Genomic DNA, 21,961 nt, shown 5'->3' with positions numbered 1-21,961 from the left:
ACCCCTCGGCGGGTGCCCGCGGGCCGCGCCGCCGCCGCTGTCCTTTGTTCCTGGGCGCTCGGAGGCCTCGGGGTGAGGCTGGCCTCTCGGGGAGTCCTGACTGAGGCTGGGGCAGGGACCGGCGGGGCGTGGCTGGGGTTCTGGGCCCGGCACCAGAAGAGCGTGTCTCCCGCGCGGGCCAAGATGGAGCCCCGGATGGGTTCGAGGCCACTGCCGGGAGCCTCGGGGACCCCGGCTGCGGCTCGCTGAGCCTCGCCCTTGGGTTTTGCATGCCAGGCCGGTCAAGGGGAGCTAGAGAGGAGCGAGGCGCTCCCCGCTCCCCGTAACCTCACGAGCTCCGCCCACGAGAGCCAGAGGAGGAGAAACATGGGGGCCGCCATGTTGGAGCCAGGGTGGACACGGCTTGGCCTTTTTTCTTTGGCAAAGGGCGGAGGGAGAGGCCCAGGAGGAAGGGCCGCTTGGCATACGTGGTGCTCTACTGCCATCAAGCGGAACTCGTTGGGGATCCCGTGAGCCCGCAAAGCGGCGTCCCCGGGAGGCGCAGACGGGATGGGAGCGGGGGTGCGGGGTTCTGTCTCCTGCGCCCCCCACAAAGGCCCACGCATGCGTAGTGCCCCGCCCCCACCGCCGCGGCAACCTGGGAGACTCCAGGGACGGCTGGCGGGGCCGAGCGCGGGGTCCGGATGCCCTGCGGGTCGGGCACGGGGATGCCAAGGCGGCCGCCATGTTTGGGCGGAGTGGAGCAGGAGAACCCTACCCCGCAGGGCAGGGAAATCCCGTGCAGGGGCGTGGGGGAGGGCTGCGGGCCGGGGGCACTGGGCCTGTGGCGGCCTGGCCCTTCCCCTAGGAGCAAGAGCAGCATGGGCTTGTCCGGACCCAGGGCCCTGGAAGACCCGCCAAGAGCGGCCGGGCCACGGGCAGGGGCACTGGGAGGTCGCCGCCATTGGCGGTGGGCGTGGAGGCGGGACCCCGATGTCCCTGGGAACCGTTGGGGGATCAGGTGTGCTGCTTGGTCACCCGGTGTCATGGGGTCTGGAGGTGGTCTCCGGAGGAGGAGGGGCGGGGGCGTGGGTCGCGAGGGTGGCGCTGTCCGTCCGGGAGCCCAGTCCAGAAGGGACAGGCCGGTCCTGGGGCCAGCCCAAGTGGAAGCAGCAGCGGCAGCAGCGGCAGCCGCGGCAGCAACGGCAGCAACGGCAGCAACGGCAGCAACGGCCTCCTCCGCCCCGCCCCCTCATCCGCCCCACCCCCAGTACCACCAGAGCCAGGCTGGGGCCCAACAAGCGGTTGCGGTGACACACACAGGGCAGCGGCAGTGCCGTCTCCCGGGGCTTCCCCTAGTCTGGCCAGAAAGGCCTACCCCAGCGCTCCCCGACTCAAGTGTAGCCTCTGCATCGGCGCAGCTCGCTTTCTGGGCCACCTTCTGCAACATGGCTCCAGAGTCTTGAGGGCAATGAGGACACAGGCCCCCGGCTCCGCCTCCCACTACCACACGTGCTTCGCAGCCGGGCATCAACGGACCGGCATGCAGAGTCTGCAGAAAGGGCGGGACAGTGGGCCCAGCCGCCTTTGCCCCGGTGCACCCACAGTCAGGTGCCCGCCCGGACGGTGCCCCAAAGGAGGCTCAGGTTCTTGAAGACCAGGGCCAACCGTAGCGGAGTCCCAGGCTCTCCCAATAGCCCAAGTACCTGTGAAAGAAGGTCCGGGGCCCGGTGAGCCTTGCCTGCTCCTGGGGGTCCTCACACGTTCCCCGCCCACACCCCACCGCCGGTCCCTGGTCCCTCAGCTTCAGCCCTCCTCCCTCACCCATCACCCTCGACCCTCCCCTCTCTCCCCGCCCACGACCTGCACTCACCCCCCCCCCCCGCCGCCCACCTCCCCCCCGCACCGCCCCCACAGACCCCCGCTACCCCCTATTCCCCCAGCAACTTTCCAAGGCAGCCTGTTGGCTCACACCAAGTCAGGGTCTGGAAAGGTGTGTGCGCGCCGTGTTTGGCGGGGTGGGGTGGTTCGGGTGGGCTGGGGCGTTGGTAGTGGCGCTAGAGGCCTCCGTCGCTACTCACTCACCTCCTTGCTGGCCGATACCACCCCCCCAAACCCACCCCCTTAACCACCAAATCCCCCACCCCCTGCACCACTGCGGTATCCACCCCGGAGTCTTGGGCGAGAGCCCGGCGCCAACTGCCACCTCCGCAGAGCATGGGATTCGTCAAGGGTCGACGGGCCCGCTTGCCGTGTGGGGTGCCTACCCGGAGGGGAGCGAGTGGGTCACCCCGGCCCGAGGCCGGGGAGCCGGGCTTCGGCTGGCCTACTCCTGACTCTAGGTGGGCAAGGTGGGCATGACGGGGCGGGAGGAGGTCCTTGAGGGCTGAGCGGGCCCCCGGCCAGGGGTATCCATCGCCACTGTCGCCATTCCCGGCGTGGGCGCTGTCGGGATACGGTGGGGCCCGTGCCCAGACACTGGTTGGGCAACGGACCGCCCACCCAGGCCCAGGGCCCCTGAGATCGGGGCCCCCGCGTTCCCTCCCTTGGCGCCACCCCGGCCGTCACAACTTGGGAGCCAGGCCCTTCCTTGGCGAGGCGGCGCATCCCGCCTTGGCGGTCTTCCCTGGCTGGCTCCCACCTGCGGCTCTGAGGGTGCTCAGGCCTTTACTTTGTGGCCAGGAGGGAATCCCTAGAGTGGGTGGCAGACCTCGGAGAGTGGACACTGGGGTTTCGCGTGGCAGGGCAGGACTGGACGGCGGAGTGGCGGGGTTGGCGGCCGCGGGGGGGTAGCGCGGGGGGGTGGGGGCGGGTGGGAACTGTCTGCCAGCCGGCTTCCGGTGCCTGGCAGGGGAGAGTGTCCGGGAAGACCCTCTGGACTGTAGGCGGATCCGGGTGAGGCTCGCGTCAGAGGAGTGGAGCGCGGGCCCGTGGGCCCACCCGAGTGGGGCGGCAGCCGCTCGGCGCCTTCCCGCACCCACCGGCCGCCCTAGTTCCTTCGAGTGGGCGCCCGGGGCGGCCGGAAGCTGAGTGCCTGGACCCGTGGCATCGGAGCACGTCCTTCTGGGCCCGTGCGGGGATGTCTTGCAGAGATGACATCGCTTTCCCGAACGCTGGGCTCCGAGATCAAAGAACGGGGCCCCTCGGGTGCCCGTCCTTTCTCCCCTTCCGTGTAGGCGCGGCCCCCAGCCCTTAGCCCTTGGGCGTGAGTCTCCCACGTGAGCAGGGTTTGTGTCCTTCAGAAAGGATTGGTAGGAGTGACAGGTGGGAAAGGACCGGAAGGACCCTCCAGGCCTGGATCCGGGTGGTGGTGGTGGTGATGGTGGTGGTGTGTGTTGAAGGGGGGAGGCATTTGTTGCGAGGGGCCCGGGGTGTTGCTTTCCACGGGTGGGACGGAATATCCACTGCTGTCCTAGCAAGAATGAGGTGGTGAGCTTCTCAGGCCAGACTTCTGGGGAGAGGCAGCCCCTGCGGTTTGCAGGGCAGAGAGCCGAAATGGTTCCTAAGGGTGGAAGCTGCACTGAGAGCAGGGAGAGAGGTCCGCCTGGATGACAGGTGCACCCTTCTGCCCTTGGGCAATCAGAGGGCAGTAGAGACAGACGTCCTTCATTCACCTGCACAGGTGAGTGGAGCGTGCAGTCCACGTCCCGAGGACCAAAAGGGTGACATCCAGCCGGGATCTCTCTTCTTTCCGGGGGACGCCGAGTGTGTGTGTGTGTGTGTGTGTGTGAGTGTGAGTGTGTGTGCACGCGCGCGCCCGTGAGATCATGGGAAGGAGTGCGAGCGTGCGTTTTGCGAGACTCCAAGGGTGTTTCCGCGCGTCTTTGTGGTGTGTGTGAGAGAGAAGATGTGAGTGTGTGCGTGCGCGCGTGCGTGCGTGTTTGCGGTACTTCTGGCTTCTCCAGTGACCCCGGCACGGGAGAGCCTGGTGGTCCAGGGTGCCGAGGATGTGACCGTGAGGTGTGCACCGTGGCCTCTGGGCCGATTGACGGGAAAGGAGGAGCTGCAGTGTTTGCGTTGGCCCGGAGTACCCGTGGCCTGAGAATGGCCCGGGTCCTGGAGCGCCCCTCCCGCGGGAGCTGTCCAGAGTCGGAGGCCGCGGTGAAGGGCCCGGTGCCCGGGACCCCTCCGTCCCCCGGGCGCGGGAGGTGGACCTCACTGTTGACCCCTCGGCGGGTGCCCGCGGGCCGCGCCGCCGCCGCTGTCCTTTGTTCCTGGGCGCTCGGAGGCCTCGGGGTGAGGCTGGCCTCTCGGGGAGTCCTGACTGAGGCTGGGGCAGGGACCGGCGGGGCGTGGCTGGGGTTCTGGGCCCGGCACCAGAAGAGCGTGTCTCCCGCGCGGGCCAAGATGGAGCCCCGGATGGGTTCGAGGCCACTGCCGGGAGCCTCGGGGACCCCGGCTGCGGCTCGCTGAGCCTCGCCCTTGGGTTTTGCATGCCAGGCCGGTCAAGGGGAGCTAGAGAGGAGCGAGGCGCTCCCCGCTCCCCGTAACCTCACGAGCTCCGCCCACGAGAGCCAGAGGAGGAGAAACATGGGGGCCGCCATGTTGGAGCCAGGGTGGACACGGCTTGGCCTTTTTTCTTTGGCAAAGGGCGGAGGGAGAGGCCCAGGAGGAAGGGCCGCTTGGCATACGTGGTGCTCTACTGCCATCAAGCGGAACTCGTTGGGGATCCCGTGAGCCCGCAAAGCGGCGTCCCCGGGAGGCGCAGACGGGATGGGAGCGGGGGTGCGGGATTCTGTCTCCTGCGCCCCCCACAAAGGCCCACGCATGCGTAGTGCCCCGCCCCCACCGCCGCGGCAACCTGGGAGACTCCAGGGACGGCTGGCGGGGCCGAGCGCGGGGTCCGGATGCCCTGCGGGTCGGGCACGGGATGCCAAAGCTCGACCCCTGGCGGCTGCCATGTTTGTGGAATTCATTGGAGATCTGGTGTACATTCCTGTTGCTTTCTTAAGTGGATAGCACTGAAATGTCGGAGGATTTTCTGTTCGTTCCAGTTCGTTTTTGAGGTAGGTGTTTTTTCTTACCCTCAGTTTTCTTGAGGTTTATATCTCTTGTGTGCCACCCCGTTATCCTCTTGAATGCTAGGGGCACAAAGGAAGCATTCTTATTACGTTCTGTTTTGGGGAAGGATGGTTTCGGCATCTTGGTAAATGACATTTTTTTTTTCAGTCATTAAATATTTCATGTTTAGTGTGGTTGATGGAAATTAGCCATTTTTAAGCTTGATATTTCTTTTTTATAAGAAGCACTTAATTGTGTATGGTAATTGTCTTGCTATCAATTTTCTGTTTCAGTCCATTTTCATTACCATCCTCCAATGTAGTTTTGCAGTAGTTTTATGTACTACAAGCTATGACCATAAACATTCAAAAATATTTGTATATTTTACTAGAAATATAAAAATATTAAAGTATATTTATATATATTTTTTCATTTAGGCCATTTTCATTGAGGGTGGATTGATTTTCATTCTTACGTTGCATGTTTTATGAAGACACTGCAGATATTATAGAATACACGTGCATTTGCAGAGAAACCGAATTCATTATTTCTTCGTTTTACAAGCTAAAAAATTGTATTTTTGGAATATCATTTGTAGGATAATCAAATTGGGTAAATGTAGTGTTGCTTTTCCAAAACTGCATTGTTTTTTTGAAGAATGGTTTTTTTCCACCAGTGAGTTAAGAATCACTTTAAATTTTGCCATGTTTATAGTGTGTCTGTTTCAGAAGGTTTTCCCTTTAAATTGCTAAGTATGCTTGACTATGTTGTGTTCACTTTTCACACTTGGTGGCAGCAGATAGGTTATTAATTGTTGATGGATACCATCTTCTGTGAATAGTCCACATCGACTTGGCAGTGTGCTCCCATCCCAAAAATAATAGAATCATTTCTGAGCACCAACTTTCACACATCACTTGGATGGAAAAAGATGTGTCAATATCATACATTCAAATGGTACATGATCTTACTCTGGATTCTTAATCATCTTCAAAACTACTTCACGTCATTAGCTGTTTGCACCTGAGTTTGTGCAAGAGCTGAACCATGAGGTCAGAAAGCAATGTAAGTTTCCTGGAACTCAAGTTGGGGTGTCCACTTCACCCATCATATTCTTCTGTTTTGTATATAAACTAAAGCAATGCAGCTCAGTTCAGGGCACAGTCTACCAGCAAGCATCAGGAGATTCTGGTGAACCATGTCCAGGCTCTCTCCCCAGAGTCACATCCATTCTTCAATAACACAGACTAGTACTTGTCACAGTTTCATAGCTCACCCATCTTCCGCCTTCATGGCCTCCAGACTAAGTCTTCAATCTCTGTTCTTGCTTCTTGCCCCAAGTCCAGGCTGCTTGGGCATCCTACAGTGGTTTCTATTATACTGTTTGTTTCCTGAAAATTCATGAGGCTCATATCCTGACTGTGTAAACATGCTATTAAAGCTTTACTACAGAAAATGGTATTTTTATTGTAAATTTTAGGTGAAGTATCAATATTCTCATTATCTGTGAATAAAGACAGAAACGGATTAAAGTACTATAATCTTGTCATCTAGAAATAAGTATCATTATTGTGTTTTTCTCCTTTTTGGAATTTCTTTTCAGAAGTCTTTTTAGTTCACCTTGAAGAATTTTTTTTATTATTTCCACCATTTTTATAATATTGTAGTCTACATTGAGAATTTTATTTTCATAATATAAAACTTAGTATATAACCAGTTTTTATTGTACTACTAGTTTTCAATATGTTCTTAATGTTCTAGTATAGATATTAAGAATCTGTCCATGTTGCACAAGTTAAGTCTATATCCTTCATACAACACAATCCTGTTTTCTCTCCCTTCAACCATAGCCACCTGTCATTCTGCTTTGTTTTTCCATGAAGTTAGCCACATTATTTTGCCACATGTATGTGGAATCACCAAGATTTTTTTTTTTTTCAAGAACAGCATTGATCATGTGTATTAGGTAGTAAGTATCTCATTTTGGTTTTGATTTATTCTTCTCTGAAGTTTAGTGATGTTAAGCATCTTTTATATTCTAGTTTGTGATTTGTATGTCATCTTGAGAGAAATGTCCCTTGAAAATTTTAGACATTAGTTCATCAGGTTGTTTTTTGCTTCTTTGATGTAGGAGTTCTTTATATATTTTAGGTATTAATACCTTATCAAGTATTTGTTTTGCATGTATTTTCTGCCATTCTATGTGTTGTCTTTTCACTCTTGAGTTCCTAGACTTAAAACAGTTTTTAGTTTGTAGTCTCATTTGTCTATTTTTGCTTTTTTGCCTGTCGTTTTTATGTCATATCCAAGAAATCACTGCCAAATCCAAATGTCAATAAAATATTAATCACGTTTTCTTCTAGCTGTTTTATAATTTTGCTTTTTATATTTAGGGCTTTAACATAATTTCCATTAATTTTTATATCCAGTGTAGTATAACTGTCCAACTTTTTTCTTTTATATGTGGATATACAGTTGGCCAAACACTACTTGTTGAAGAGACTGTGTTTCACCCTTGGGAGGTATTCGTATTGTTGTTGAAAATGATTCGCTCATATACATCATGTTGTGCGTCTGGCTCTGGTTTTCTTCATTGTTCTATATATATCTGTCTTCATGGCAGTTCCATGCTGTTTTGATTATTGTGTAACAATTTTCTAGCAAATTTTGAAATCAGGGTCTGTGAATCCTCCACCTTTGTTCTTTTTCAAGATTGTTTTGAGTCTTCGGTGGTCCCTTGAAATTCCTTTATGAATTTTAGGATGATTTCTATTTCTGCAAAAACACATCATGGTATTTTAATGGGGATTGCACTGAATCTGAAGATAGCCTTGGGTACTGCTGACATCTTATCTCACAGTATGTCTTTCCATACATTTGTGTATTCTTTTTAAGTATTCAACTTTTTTACCTCTTTGGTTAGGTTTATTCATTAGTATTTTTTTATGGTATTATAAATAGAAATCTCTTCATAGTTTCCTTTATAGAGTCTTCCTTTAGCTTAAAATTTAATTTCTTTAGCAAGCTTCTTTGTTTCATTAGTTGATAAAGGGCATCCTCATTTCAGATCCTCCTATTTCACAGATCTGTAAAAAGATGAAAACATAAACCACTATTATTGTTATCACTTGCAGAAGGACCCAGAGAATTCTAGGATTTTCATGTATTGTTGCTACACATGGGAAAGAAGCTATAATTATTTTTGTTCAAAAATTCATTTCTGGGGGCGCCTGGGTGGCTCAGCGGGTTAAGCCGCTGCCTTCAGCTCGGGTCATGAACTCGGAGTCCTGGGATCGAGCCCCGCATTGGGCTCTCTGCTCAGCAGGGAGCCTGCTTCCTCCTCTCTCTCTGCCTGCCTCTCTGCCTGCTTGTGATCTCTCTCAAATAAATAAATAAAATCTTTAAAAAAAAAAAAAAAAAAAAAAAAAAAAATTCATTTCTGTGTTATGTTCTCTTAGGCAACCACTTTTTTAATACAATACTACATTTAAAAGTCATAATTAAAATTCCCTGTTTGTGTACCAAAAAAATATCCCAATATGGAGATCTGCCTGAAAGAACTTCCTCGAAATCCTATCGTCCAGTAGTAAACATAATGCATAGTCCGATCATTTAACCTTTTTTTTAACCATGAGTAAATGACTAAGAGGACATAGATATCTGAATATACATGCAAGAAAGAAATATATGTGTATAGAGTAGACTTTTGTCCTTTATTTGTATAAATGTAATGACATAACCTACACTTTCTTCAGATTTGCTCAGGGCTTGAAACAAACATGAACTTTCTCATACATAACCAAATAAACACAGCATGGATTTATACTGAAGGGAGGCAGAATATGGAACCTCCAAATGTGCTACTTTGGTATAGACTATTGAGTTGAAGGCAATTAAGCAGAAGCCTATACAAGCAAAGCTCCCAGCCATCTCCCCATTTGCCTAAAAGTAGGGCATAAATTTTAAAAAGATGTCCTCTCCTCTCTCTCTACAGGGGAGGAGAAAGTTATTCCCTGGAGAAAACATTAATCCCTTAGCCTAGAGAGGGCACTAGAGAAATCTACATAATGGATTTTACCAGCTAACCCTTATCTACCATTAGTTTCTGATATATTTGCCATCTCATAATTTATTGCCCTGGAGACTCAAGGTCTTTTTCTGTTATCATGTAATTACTCTAAAAGTTTGTTCCTCTGCTAAAATACTATGTAAACTCAAGTTGTAACCAAGCCTTTGTGTTGCTCACCTCTGGGGACTCCAGGGTGTCATAGGGAGGATACAAAGGTTAATAAACCTGTTTGTTTACTCTTGTTCATCTTTTGTTATAGTGGCCTCAACAAGAACTTAGACTTGTAAAAAGAAAATTATTTTTGCTTCCTTATAGTGGGCAAATAATGTCTGTCATGGAAAAATAAAGTGGGAAAATTAATACTGACAATTTTGAAAGAAGTTTAAGCAAGTAGTGTCAAAAAACAGCATAAGTTTGTATCATTCATAAGCCTGATGTTATGATGGCCTTAGTATCTCCCTTCCCAGAGGAGAGAACCATGTTTCCAAGAACAGTCACTTCTTGGGGCCCCTGGGTGGCTCAGTTGGTTAACGTCTGCCTTCATCTCAGGTCATGATCTTAGGGTCCTGGGATCGAGCCCTGTATCAGGTTCCCTGCTTCTCCCTCTCCCTCTGCCTGCCCCTCCTCCCACTCATGCATGTGCTTTTTCAAATAAAATTGAAAAAAAAATCTTCAAAAAAACCAAAAAACCAAACAGGCACTTCTTAAATCACATTACCTCGTGTCATGAGTTTGAGCCCAATGTTGGGGTAAAGTTTACTTAAAAAAAAAAAAAAAAAGATCTTAAGCTTTTGTGCAATAAAGGAAACTAACAAAACAACAAGGCAACATGCTGAATGGAAGAAGATATTTTCAAGTGATATATCTGATAAAGGGCTGATATCTAAAATATATAAAGAACTTATACAACTCAACACCAAAAACCCAAATAATCTGATTAGCAATGGGCACAAGACCTGAATAGACATTTGTCCAAAGACATACAAATGGCCAACAGACAAATGAAAAGTTGAACATCACTCATCAGCAGGGACATGCAAATCAAAGCTACAGTGGAATATCACCATTCACCTGCAAGAATGGCTACAATCGAAAACACAATAAATGACAAGTGCTGTCAAGGATATGGAGAAAAAGGAACCCTGCTGCTCTGTTGATGGGAATATCAGCACAGGCCCCTGCCCACACTATGTCTCCTGACCAAAGAGTTCTATAGGGGTTCAGTTCTGGTGGGGGTGGTGGCTGGCCTCATTTCACAAGCAGACCAGAGCACAGCTAGTTAAAACTTGACACATTTAGGACAGGGACCAGACGCTGCCACCAGCAGGCAAGGAAAGCATCTGCAGATGACTGGCCTGAAGAACAGAGCAGCAAGAACACAACAGCAGAACACATGCAGAACACACTGGAAACATTATTACCTGGAGCACCAGGACCTGGGAAAGACATGACCTCTTCTTCTTACACATGACTGGCTTTTCTAACACAAAGAAGGATGCAGAGACTTAGGGAGAAAAAAAAAAGGAAAAAAAAGAGGAATTTATCCCAAATGAAAGAACAAGATAAGGCCACAGGCAGAGATCTGAGCAAAACAGAAGTAACATGCCTGATGGAGAATTTAAAGCAATGATCATAAGGATGCTCACTGAACTTGAGAAAAGAATGGAAGACATCATTGAGACCATTACCATAGAGACCAAAGAGTTAAGAATCAATCAATTACAGATGAGTTCAATCAATGAGATTAGAAACAGGCTTGATGCAATGAACAGCAGGCTGGAAGAAGCAGAGGAACAAATTAATGACCCAGAAGACAACCTAATGGAAAGCAGTGAAGCTGAACAAAAGCGGGGAAAAGCATTATGCAAAATAAGACTAGACTTAGGGAACTCAGTGATTCCATCAAACGTAAAAACAGTTGTATTGTAGGAGTCCTAGAAGAAGAGAGAGAAAAGAAGGCAGAAAATTTGAAGAAATAATAGCTGAAAACATCCCTAACCTGGGGAAGGAAACAGACATCCAGATCCAGGAGGCACAGAGAACTCCCAACAAATTCAACAAAAGAAGGCCCACAGTAAGACATACTGTAATTAAATTCACAAAATATAATGATAAAGGAAGAAAACATTTTTTTTTAAGATTTTATTTATTTATTTGACAGAGATCACAAGCAGGCAGAGAGGCAGGCAGAGAGAGAGACAGGGAGGCAGGCTCCCTGCTGAGCAGAGAGCCCAAAGCAGGAGCCTGGGATCATTACCTGAGCTGAAGGCAGAGGCTTTAACCCACTTTAACCCACTGAGCCCCCCAAAATCTTTTTTTTTTTTTAAAGATTTTTTATTTATTTATTTGACAGAGAGAGATCACAAGTAGGCAGAGAGGCAGGCAGAGAGAGAGAGGAGGAAACAGGCTCCCTGCTGAGCAGAAAGTGTGTGATGTTCAAGGGGAACAAGGGGCTTTGATTCAGTTCATTAGGTATTTTAAAATGTTGAGCCCTTACTCTTTGTCAAGCACTGCCCTCATCTGTAAAATTTAAGAATTGGAAGATCCTTTCCTTCCTTTTAGTTTTAAAAGCCTGGAATTATATTACTAAGCCTGAGCACATAGTAGGTGATAAATAAACACATCTTTTTTTTAAAAGGATTTATTTTATATTATTTTTTAAAAAGATTTTATTTATTTATTTGACAGACAGAGATCAGAAGTAGGCAGAGAGGCAGGCAGAGAGAGAGGAGGAAGCAGGCTCCCCGCTGAGCAGAGAGCCCAATGTGGGACTCGATCCCAGGACCCTGAGATCATGACCTGAGCCGAAGGCAGCGGCTTAACCCACTGAGCCACCCAGGTGCCCCAAATCTTTTTTTAATAAAGAAAAAAATCTTAAAAGTAGGAAGGCGAAATAAGTCAGTAACTTACAAGGGAAAATCCATGAAGCTAAGAGATTTTTCAAACAAACTTTGCAAGCCAACAAGCAGTGCCGTGATGTATTCAAAGTGCTGAATGGGAAAAATCTGCAGCTAAGAATACTACATCAGCAAGGTTATCACTGAGAATAAAAGGACAGATAAGGAGTTTCCCAGACGCAACAAAAATTAAAGGAGTTCATGATCACTAAACTAGTCCTGCAAGAAACAGTAAAGAGGACTCTGAGTGGAAAGGAGACCAAATGTGACAGTATAAATGTAGGAAATACTAAAGAAGTAAAAATGAATATTTCTTTTTTTAAAGGAATATTTCTTTTTTAAAAAAATTTATTTATTTATTTATTTGACAGAGAGACATCACAAGTAGACAGAGAGGCAGGCAGAGAGAGCGAGAGAGAGGAGGAAGCAGGCTCCCTGCTGAGCAGACAGTCCGATGCGGGACTCGATCCCAGGACCCTGAGGCTCAGCAGATTAACCCACTGAGCCACCCAGGCACCCACTTCAGTTTAAAAGAAAAAGGAATGCACACACTGTGTGAACCCCAGGGCAGCACAACTGGCCTGTTGTCCACCTCTAATGTCACTGAGTCTCCTCACAACATCACTCATCATCAGGGAAATGTAAATCAAAACCACAGTAAGATATTACTCCTCACCAGCCAGAATGGCGAGTATCAAAAAGACAAGAAATAACCAGTGTTGGTGAGGATGTAAAGAAAAGGGCACCCTTGTGTACTGTTGGTGGAAACGCGATGTCATGCAGCCACTATGGAAAACAGTATGGTGGGTCTTCAAAACATTAAAAACACAAACACCCACATGACTCAACCATTCCACTTCTGGGTATTTACCCACAGAAAATGAAAACACTACTTCAAAAAGATGTTCAGTGCCACATTATTTACAACAGTCAACATCTGGAAGCAATCTCAGCATGCACTGATAGAGGAGGGAGTAAATAAGATGTGGGCTATTACTATTTAAAAAAAAATGAAATGTTACCATACACAACAACATGGATGGGTATGCAAAGTGAATAAGTCCGACAAAGACAAAAACTGTATCACTTCATTTCCATGTAGAATCTTGAACTAAAAAATGTAAATAGACTCATAGTGAACAAACTAGGGGTTCCCAGAAGGGAGAGCTTGCAGGGCACAGGCCAAATAGTGATGGGGAAATAAGAGATACTAACTTCCAGTTATGAAATAAGTCACAAGGATGACATGTGCTGCATAGGGAATATATAGTACATAAAGTTGTAGTAAGTTTGTATGGTGACAGATGATAACTACACTTAACCTGGTGAGCATTTCATAACGTATATAATTGTTGTTTCCCTTGTCCTTCACTTTAGCTAATCATGGCTATTTCACTCGTGCAGAGCTCCAAGTTCATGTTTGTTTCCCCTTTCCCTATTCCATGGCCAGACACACTTAGTGAGTATTCATTGTGTGAAGTAATGGAGGTCCATGGAGATTAAGTGGCTTTGTCAAGGTGAACCAGGGTGCCACAAGGATGGACTCACACACAGGGCTCCTGGGCTGCATATCCATTACTCTTTAGGGGAGGATGAATACCTTTTTACTGTATCCTTAATTCTCCACTGGGACTCTAGTAACAAAAGACAGATGAACAAGAGAAAAGAAATCCGATTTATTTAATAATTTAAATGACTTGGGTGTTGTCATGAGAAAATGAGAACCTTAAGAGTGGTTGAAGCACAGTGTTTTTATGCTATGTCTGATGAAAAGCAGAAAGTCACAGAAAGTTATCATAGGACACAATATAATTAAGTGTAGTAAAATGGGGGAAACAGCAATTCCTTTTCATATTCATGTTCCTTTCTGTGTCCCTTCTAATTCAGAGAGAAGGATGCTCCTTTCCTCCTTTGCTCCTTTCCTCCTATGGAGGGCACCTCTCATATAAGGGTTTCAGCAAAAAGTCAGAAAGTCCTTTGTGCATATGCAAATTCCTTCAGCTTAAGAAATTCAGGGGGCACCTGGGTGGCTCAGTGGGTTAAAGCCTCTGCCAGGGTCCAGGGATCAAGCCCCGCATCAGGCTCCCTATGGGTGATATCAATATGCTTTGAAATAATATAGTAAAAACCACCAAAAACAAAGTTTTTCTTTTTAGTTATTCCCTAATGTCACGTGAAAACATGTCTATTTAATTTTATTATAGGCATCCTAGTAGAAATGAAGTAGTATCTCCATGTACTTTTAACTTCTATTTCCCTAATGACTAAAAATATTGAGCATCTTTTCTTATATTTATTGGTGTTTATAAACTTAAATTTATTAGTGTTTCAAGACACACTACCCTTGGTATACTGAATTTCTTTTCTTTTTTTTAATAAAGATTTTATTTATTTGACAGACAGATCACAAGTAGGCAGAGAGGCAGGCAGAGCGAGAGGGAGGAAGCAGGCTCCCTGCTGAGCAGAGAGCCTGATTCGGGACTCGATCCCAGGACCCTGGGATCATGACCTGAGCCGAAGGCAGAGGCTTTAACCCACTGAGCCACCCAGGCACCCCTACTCTTCTTATTCTTAATCCAATTTGAGTTTTAAGCCAGTCACAGAAAATACAAGGGTAGAAGAAAGTGTTTTTACAGTGGGTAAAGGGAATTTTTGTTATGTACTGTTTGCTTTAAATATCCATATTAATGAGTAAACAATAATTACAAGAACAACTATGCCAACACAAACTGATAAAATCAAGCCAGTATCTGCTGACCTGCAAAATTTCTGCTGAAAGATCAGATGATAGCTTTATGGAAGTTCCTTGGCCTGTAGCTAGTTGTATTCTCTTGCTGCTTTTAAGATTCTTTATCTTTAAATTTTCACATTTTAATTATTATATCGTGTTGAGTACCACTTTGGATTCATCATAATAGGGGCCTCTGTGCTTCCTGCACCTGTTTCTGTCCCAGGTTAAGGAAGTTTTAAGCTATTATTTCTTCAAATACATTTCATGCTCTTTTCTCTTTTTTTTTCTGGAACCCCTACCAATAAATGTGAATGTTAATATACATGATGTCCAGAGGTCTCTTTAAAAAGAAAAAATAAACTATCCTTACTTTAGAAAAGAAATTTAGGGGCACCTGGGTGGCTCAGTGGGTTAAAGCCTCTGCCTTCAGCTCAGGTCATGATCTCAGGGTCCTGGGATCGAGCCCCGCATCAGGCTCTCTGCTCTGCAGGGAGCCTGCTTCCTCCTCCCTCTCTCCCTGCCTCTCTGCCTATTTGTGATCTCTGTCTGTCAAATAAATAAATAAAATCTTTTAAAAAATTAAAAATAAAAAATAAAAAACAAATTTACTGTTCAAATTCGGTAATTTCCACTACAGTAGCTTCCAGATTCCTGAGTTGTTCTGCATCCTCTAATCTGCTGTTAATCTTCTCTGTTGAAGTTCTCACTGAGTTCATCCATTCTTCTCTCACTTCCAGCATCTTTATGATCATTATTTTGAAGTCATTATCAGATAGATTGCTTATCTCCACTTTGTTTAGTTCTTTTTCTGAGGTTTTGTCTTGTTCTTTCATTTAGAACATGTTCCTCTGTGCCCTTTTTTGCCTGACTCTCTCTTGTGTTTGTTTTTTGTTTGTTTAAGTAATCTCTACCTCCAGTGTGGGGCTCAAATTCACAACCCTGAGATCAAGTCACATGTTCCACTGACTGAGCCAGCCAGGGGCCCCTCTCCTGTTTGTTTTTGTGTATTAGGCAGATTGACTATGTCTCCTGGCTTCAAGGAATGGTCTTATGTAGAAAGCATCCTGTGGGGGCCAAAAGCACAATCTTCCCTGTGCACCAGAACCAGATGTCCCAGGAGTGTCCCACGTGGGCTGAATGCACCTATTTGCTGTGGCCATAACTGCTAGGTGTGTCCTGGGCCATAAGGCCCATCTATGCCAGTCATGGACACACTGGTGGTGAGTGCTGCCCCCCACGGTCCCGGGATCGGAGGTGTTTTGGAAGGCTGTCAGTCCCAGCCAAGGCTGCCCACCAGATGCGTCAGAGTGGCAGCTGCGTGGAGGGGGCTCTCCCAGCCATGGTTACTGATGAGTTTGATGGGGCAGGGTGTGCAGTTCCAACAAGGGAGATGGAGAGTGGTGCCCACCCAATTCGGGCCAGCTAGCAGGGAGGCAAAAACAATGGCACCCACCAATGCTCCCATTCTTGGTGAAAGTACCTTCAGATCCCTGTCCCTTCCACAAATACCCTCAAATTTGTCAGTAAATCTCCTTCACATGTGGCCCAGGCACTTTTCAAAGTGCTGTCTCCCTGCTGGGTCTCGGAGCAAGTGAGTTTGTGCATGGGCCTCACTTTTAAAAAGCAGAGTCAGGGACGCCTGGGTGGCTCAGTTGGTTAAGAAGCTGCCTTCGGCTCAGGTCATGATCCCAGCGTCCTGGGATCGAGTCCCACATCGGGCTCCTTGCTCCACAGGGAGCCTGCTTCTCCCTCTGACTCTGCCTTCCACTCTGTCTGCCTGTGCTCACTTTCACTCGCGCTCTCTCTCTCTGACAAATAAATAAAATATTAAAAAAAAAAACTTTAATATAAAAAGCAGAGTCACATCTTCCCACCGCCCCATGGCGCACCCAGAGTGAAGTCCCACCCCTGGAGTTAAGCACAGTTGATTTCAAGGACAAGTATTATGGGGCCTCATCTTTTTGTTCCAGGTCCCCAGGGTGTGTGTGGGGGGGAGTGCCTGATGTGGACCTTGAAACCCTTGCTCTTCAGGGAGGACATGTGTGCGAGGGATTTCCCTCTCAGTGCCCCTCACACCCTTCCTGACGTGGCTGCTTCTTTGTATCTTTAGCTGTGATTAGTTCTGCTCCTGCTCAGATGGTTCTCTGAGGGACATGCTCTGTATGTAGTTGTAGCCTTATGTGTCCATGGGAAGAGGCAAGTGCTGGATCGTCTTACGCTGACATCTTTTTTTTTTTTTTTAAGATTTTATTTATTTATCTGAGAGAGAGGCAGTGAGAGAGAGCATGAGCAAGGAGAAGGTCAGAGGGAGAAGCAGACTCCCTATGGAGCCGGGAGCCCGAGGCGGGACTCGATCCCGGGACTCCAGGATCATGACCCGAGTGGAAGGCAGTCATCCCACCAACTGAGCCATCCAGGCGTCCCTTACGCTGACATCTTGCTCAAGATTCCCAACCAAAATGGATAAAGAAATCATGGTTTGACTACTTATTTGAGGACTATGAGAGAAAATACAAAAACCAAGAGTTGGTGACGGTTAGGTTTATAAGGGCTGTAATTGCTTCTCTTTAATTCTGACGAGACAGGTGATACTTGTTTAACACACTGAGGAAATATTGAAAATCTTAATTGAAGTGAATGGAATCTATTTTGAATGGGCTTTTATTGGAGAATGCAATTATGTGGTAGGAGATCCTGAAAGGTGCCCACTACGCAATTAAGAGGGTCAAATCTGTGGGCGCCTGGGTGGCTCAGTGGGTTAAAGCCTCTGCTTTCGGCTCAGGTCATGATCCCAGGGTCCTGGGATCGAGCCCCACATCGGGCTCTCTGCTCAGCAGGGAGCCTGCTTCCTCCTCTCTCTCTGCCTTCTTGTGATCTCTGTCTGTCAAATAAAAAAAAAAAAAAAAAAAGAGGGTCAAATCTGCAATGGCAGGAACTTTATGGCTGATGGCCAAAAGCTGAATCAGCTGCTGATCTAATGTGTGCCAGTGCTATTTTTAAGAAGGGAAACGCAGGCATGAAAGAGGAAAAAAAAACTGTCTCTGCTCACATGGGTCTCACGTTCTAGTGGGGGAGCATGAAAAGATAAGATCACTGAGACTCATGTCTATATGATGAATAGTGATCCAGCGTATGCACCAAGCTGAGGCAGGGGTGTTAAGACTTGGGGAGGCCATGGGAATTTGCACCTTCATGTAGATGGGACAGCAAAGGCCTCATTGAGAAGGTGACATAAGAGGTGAAGGGGGTAGGGGGAGAGCCGGGGATGAACGCTGCAACAGGAGGGAATATCCTGTAGCTCTTACTCTGTTAGATCTTTTCGCCCCTGACCAATCGTTGTGTTCCCTCCAGTTTCGATGCAGCAGGGGCTGTGTCGTATTTTGGCAGCACGCAAGCGGGCAGGTTTAGGGCCAGGATTACCTGGATGGTTTATGTAATCAAGATATGGTTCAAGACCTTTGCCACTTTGAATAAACTGAAGCTCTAGCCCTGCGTACTAAGCATATATGCTTCTATAAATTGGGTCTTTCTTGAAAATGCGTATAAATTGTTCCTTGCTGAGCATCTCACGTGACTCAATTCAGTTTATCTTATTTTTTTTAAGCTTTTATTTCTTTGTCAGAGAGAAAGCGCACAAGCAGGGGGAGTGGCAGGTAGAGGGAGAAGCAGGCTCCCCACTGAGCAGGGAGCCTGACGTGGGACTCGATCTCAGGACCCTGGGATCATGACCTGAGCCAAGGGAGATGCTTAACCGACTAAGCCACCCAGGTGTCCCTCAGTCCAGTTTTATATAGACTGTTCACAGCTACTAGTGTGACAGTGCTGTACAAAATCCAAACTGTCCCCTCCTAGTGCCAGGATATTCATCCTTCACTGGAATCATTAAATAGCGAGTGGGGAACATTTCTGTATCCATGGATATGGGGCTAACAGGATATTTATTTCATTAACCTCAGGGATAAGCAGAGGGGCTGATCAGTATCTTTGGCCACTGAATCCAAGCAAACTACAGTGTGAAGTCATTAAATGGTCACAGTGGATGACAGCACAAAGGGCTTGCAGGGTATAAAGCCCAGACCATCTCTAGGTCCAGGCTTATTTCTCCCACGGGTGTGTGGTGGCAGAAAGGGTTTCTGTTACAGGACTAGTAAAAGACTGGTATATTTTCCTCTTTTTCATGCAGAATCTTTACTTGGAGAAGTTGATTTGCATCCGCAGCAAGGAAAATCAAAAATCCTTTCTTTCCTTTTCAGGTCACAGTTTTAGAAGAAAACCAAAGAGTGTGATCTACAGTACGAGCTGTGGACCCCAGAGTTCAAGGTTAGACCAGGAGCAGACGCTGCCCTCACACTTCTGATAGCTAAGTAAGTTGGCTCAGTTGTACTTCAATGCTGTGCTGTCCTTCTGCACATATGCTCCTTTGTCAAAGTCGGCCTTTCACTGACCTTCCTCTGTTCATATCTGGTTAGCACCATGTCCATGTACCTTCAGTCTCTCTAATGGTTCGTTATGATGATCTTGAAAGATCAAGAGCCTGGGAGAATGGAACTATTAACCCATCTGGTAAATTCCAAACTCAAAGCCCAGAAGAGGCCGTGATTCGACCAGAGCTGATTTCATGCACCTGATAGGCGTGGAACATAAATTGTACCTTGTGTTTTATTCCCTTGTTATTTACAAGCATGACTTTCTGAAAAATGCTTTAATCCAGTTTATCCTGATGCTATGGACGTCTTGGAGGAATCAGGTGTGCATCAGACTTCAGTTAATATAGCTTGGTTTTTAGTGCCCAAGGTTGGGTAAAGAGAGGCAGTGTTCTTTCAGTAACTTGAGGCCTTCTACAGGTGTCAGAGTAGCCTGATCATACTTGCATTAACACTAGAAGTAGGAAAGATTTGAGGTGATCCTGTTGTAAGGACCTTTTTAGCCAGCGCGACTCCATCTTGGTTAAAAAGCCATTTTGTTGTTTGTGCAGTACAACTTAAACTGACCCTGCTCCCCCCCGCCCCTGAAACTTACTTAGAACCAAGTCTGGGATACCAGTAAAATATGGTCAGCCAGTTCCTAAAAACAGAGCCCAGAATACAAGGCCAGGTGAGTGAGTTCCTAATAACAGAGCCCAGAAGACAAGGATGAGTCAGGCCAGGTGGAGACATCCAATCAGTAAAAGTACACATACTATCTCCCTAACCACCAAAAGAATGTAAACCCCACCTTTGGGGCGCCAAACTTGAGCACCAATTCTGACCAGAGTGATAGGTTAGTTCAAACAGCTACTATAGGGTAAATTGTAATTCAACTGGCCACCTGCATGTGGCCTAACATGACTATGCAATGTTATAATCTCATTGCCACCTATGTGTGGCCAGGCTTTTGCTCTATAAAAGTTAGTCTGTGCGGCTGGGAGGGGTCGCTCTCTTCAGAGGCGGCCCTGACTGCTCAGTCAGTTGATTCTTGAGCCTGTAAGCTGGGGGTGGTCGCTCTCTTCAGAGACGGCCCTGGCCGATCAGTCTGACTTCTAATGCTTGGCATAGAATAAAGCTTTGCATAACTTTAACTTTGTTTCAGTCTCGTTCCCCTGGCCAATCAGTCTGATTTCTAATACTTGGCATAAAATAAAGCTTTAAATAACTTTCACTTTGTCTCAGTCTCGTTTTGTTTAATAACAGACCTAACACTGTTTGTCTCCCTGGACTGCTGAGGAAAAGAGCTTCTGTCATCATCTATGGGATCAAAAGGATGAAGTTGAAACTTTCCCTGTGAAATGTAGTCTGCTGGAGCATGAACTCGCTTGTCATTTCTTTCTAAGACGAAAGCTACCCTTGTGAATGCCAATTCTATGTTCTTATTTTAGTCTGTGACACAGGGCAGGCTCACAGTAATAGCGAGAGAGGAGTAGCTTATGATGATGATATATTCTGTGATTTTAACAGTAACACACATGTAGGTGATTTAGAATGTTATACAAGTTTTTAAAAGATTGATTTGTTTGAGAGAGTGAGTCAGCAAGAGAGCACAAGGAGGGGGAAGGGGCAGGGGGAGAAGCAGACTCCCCACTGAGCAGGGAGCCCTATGCAGGGCTCCATCCCAGGACCCCAGGATCACAACCTCAGCCAAAGGCAGACGCTTAATCCACTGAGTCACCCAGGTCCCCCTTGTTCTACAAGTCTGATCAAGGAGTCCTAAGAGACTGTTTTCTAATGGTGGTACAGGTTTGTCACCTTCTACGGACCATACCCTGGGAAGTCTCTCCTGCTGACATGGTGAGCGGTCAGGGTTCCACAGACCCCGGCTTCATGTACCGTGTGTCAGTTCCTAAGCTCTGTGAACCTGCAGCTGGAGCAGGGACAGAGGAGAGCATGTGGGGAGTGGGGGAGACAGGACCCAACTCCCCCCGTGAGCTCCTCAACCTGCCAGCTCTGATTTCGAACAAATCTCTTCTTCAGGTTTTAATCTTCAACTAATATGTGGGGCAGTTAAATGAAGAATTCTTAAAAATGCGTGGTCATGTATATTGTGGAAATTAATTTTTAAAAGTGGATATGTGCAGAACTTAGCAGATACCACAGGAAGTATAAAGAAAACTCTGGATTTCTTTTAGAAATATTTTTATTGTATAATTAAAATGTAGTGTTGTATTAACTTCAGGTGCACAATATAATGATTCAACAATTTTATACATTACTCTGTGCTCAGCATGATGAAGTACAGTTTACCATGTGTTACCAAACATTATTTAACTCTTAGTGACTACATTCCCTATGCTATACTTTCATTTCCGTGACTTATTTCCCCTTTATCTGTTTCTCCCACCCCCCCACCCAACTCCCTTCTGGCAACCACCAGTTTGTTCTCTTTACTTAAAAGTCCAGTTTTCTGGGGCGCCTGGGTGGCTCATTGAGCATGTGCCTTTGGCTCAGATCGTGGTCCCAGAGTCCTGGGATTGAGCCCCGTGTCAGGCTCCCTGCTCAGCAGGAAACCTCTGAGAGTGGGGAAAGAGAGGGGGAAGTCCTCTCCCACTCCCTCTGCTTGTGCTTCTGCTCTCACGGTCTCTGTCAAAAAATAAAATAAAAATCTGTTTTTCTTTGTTCATTTTTTAAAAAATTATACATATGACTAAAATCATGTGGTATTTGTCTTCCTCGGATTTTTAAAATAATTTTTAAGAAAGATTTTATTTATTTTATGAGGAGAGAGGAACACAAGCAGGGGGAGTGGGAGACGGAGAAGGTGGCTTCCCACTGAGAAGGGAGTCCAACATAGGACTCTATCCCAGGACCCCGG

General features: G+C 47.1%; 2 long non-coding RNA genes across 2 annotated transcripts in view; one reads left to right on the top strand and one right to left on the bottom strand.

Annotated features, from left to right (window-relative positions):
* Positions 1 to 4,011: 4,011 nt before the first annotated feature.
* LOC309858254 overlaps positions 4,012 to 21,961 on the top strand; it is a 40,757-nt gene continuing 22,807 nt past the window's right edge. The window contains exons 1-2 of the long non-coding RNA XR_014308117.1: positions 4,012 to 4,985; positions 18,931 to 19,041. This is a non-coding gene — a long non-coding RNA (uncharacterized lncRNA). The remainder of the gene's footprint in view (positions 4,986 to 18,930; positions 19,042 to 21,961) is intronic.
* The window catches only part of LOC309858253, a 45,806-nt gene continuing 29,205 nt past the window's right edge, over positions 5,361 to 21,961 (bottom strand). Inside the window, exon 3 of the long non-coding RNA XR_014308115.1 lies at positions 5,361 to 8,066. This is a non-coding gene — a long non-coding RNA (uncharacterized lncRNA). The remainder of the gene's footprint in view (positions 8,067 to 21,961) is intronic.

Source organism: Mustela nivalis (assembly GCF_964662115.1).
Source record: "Mustela nivalis genome assembly, contig: HAP1_SCAFFOLD_2104, whole genome shotgun sequence".
In the NCBI taxonomy this organism is placed as follows: Eukaryota; Metazoa; Chordata; class Mammalia; order Carnivora; family Mustelidae; genus Mustela; species Mustela nivalis.
The sequence above is the reverse complement of the archived record's forward strand: the minus strand, read 5'-3'. Positions and strand labels throughout refer to the sequence as shown.